Here is a 1,333-nt window from a genome sequence, read left to right as displayed (position 1 = left end):
CTATTCTTCTTTTCCTCTGACACCTCAAGGAATCTCTATACTGTGCCATAGAGGATTCCCTACTTTCTTATTCTCTTCTCTTTCATATGAGCAGAAGCAAAGATAAAGGCATACTTGTTCAAGCTGATCCTGAACCTGAAAGGACCTTAAAGAGAAAGCTAAGAGAAGCTAAAGCACAATTCTCTTTAGAGGGCCCAACAGAGCTCTTTAAGGAAGAAGAAACCATGGCAGCCGAAAACAACAATGGCAACAATGCAAGGAAGGTTCTTGGTGACTTTACTGCACCTACTCCCGACTTCTATAGGAGAAGCATCTCGATCCCTGCCATTGGAGCAAACAACTTTGAGCTTAAGCCTCAATTAATTTCTCTAATGCAACAGAATTACAAGTTTCATGGACTTCCATTGGAAGATCCTCATAAGTTCCTAGCTGAATTCTTGCAAATCTGTGATACTGTCAAGACCAATGGGGTTGACCCCGAAGTCTACAGACTTATGCTCTTTCCTTTTGCTGTAAGAGATAGAGCTAGGACATGGTTGGATTCACAACCTAAAGAAAGCCTGAACTCTTGGGAAAATCTAGTCAATGCCTTATTGGCAAAGTTCTTTCCACCTCAAAAATTGAGCAAGCTAAGAGTGGAAGTCCAAACCTTCAGACAGAAGGAAGGAGAATCCCTCTATGAAGCATGGGAAAGATACAAGCAATTGATCAGAAGATGTCCTTCTAACATGCTTTCTGAATGGAACATCATAGGAATTTTCTATGATGGTCTGTCTGAACTATCCAAGATGTCATTGGATAGCTCTATTGGAAGATCTCTTCATCTGAAGAAGATGCCTGCAGAAGCTCAGGAACTCATTGAAATGGTTGCAAATAACCAATTCATGTACATTTCTGAAAGGAATCATGTGAATAATGGGATAGCTCAGAAGAAAGGAGTTCTTGAGATTGATACTCTGAATGCCATATTGGCTCAGAATAAAATATTGACCCAACAAGTCAATATGATTTCTCAGAGTCTGTCTGGAATGCAAGCAGCAACAGGCAGTACTAAGGAAGCTTCCTCTGAAGAAGAAGCTTATGATCTTGAGAACTCAGCAATGGAAGAGGTGAATTACATGGGAGAACCCTATGGAAACACCTATAATCCTTCATGGAGAAATCATCCAAATCTCTCATGGAAGGATCAACAGAGACCTCAATAAGGTTTCAATAACAATAATGGTGGAAGAAACAGGTTTAGCAATAGCAAGCCTTTTCCATGACCTTCTCAGCAATAGACAGAGAATTCTAAGCAAAGCCACTCTGACTTAGCAACCATTGTCTCTGATCT

At 40.4% G+C, this 1,333-nt stretch overlaps 1 non-coding gene across 1 annotated transcript; it reads right to left on the bottom strand.

Moving 5' to 3' along the window:
• Positions 1–626: 626 nt before the first annotated feature.
• On the bottom strand, positions 627–734 carry LOC112773416 (small nucleolar RNA R71). Its single transcript, XR_003187967.1, has one exon. It is a non-coding gene; the product is annotated as a small nucleolar RNA R71 (small nucleolar RNA).
• Positions 735–1,333: the final 599 nt, after the last annotated feature.

This window comes from Arachis hypogaea, chromosome 18 (genome assembly GCF_003086295.3).
Source record: "Arachis hypogaea cultivar Tifrunner chromosome 18, arahy.Tifrunner.gnm2.J5K5, whole genome shotgun sequence".
NCBI lineage: Eukaryota > Viridiplantae > Streptophyta > Magnoliopsida > Fabales > Fabaceae > Arachis > Arachis hypogaea.
Note: the sequence above shows the minus strand (reverse complement) of the source record. Positions and strands in the feature narration are given on the sequence as shown.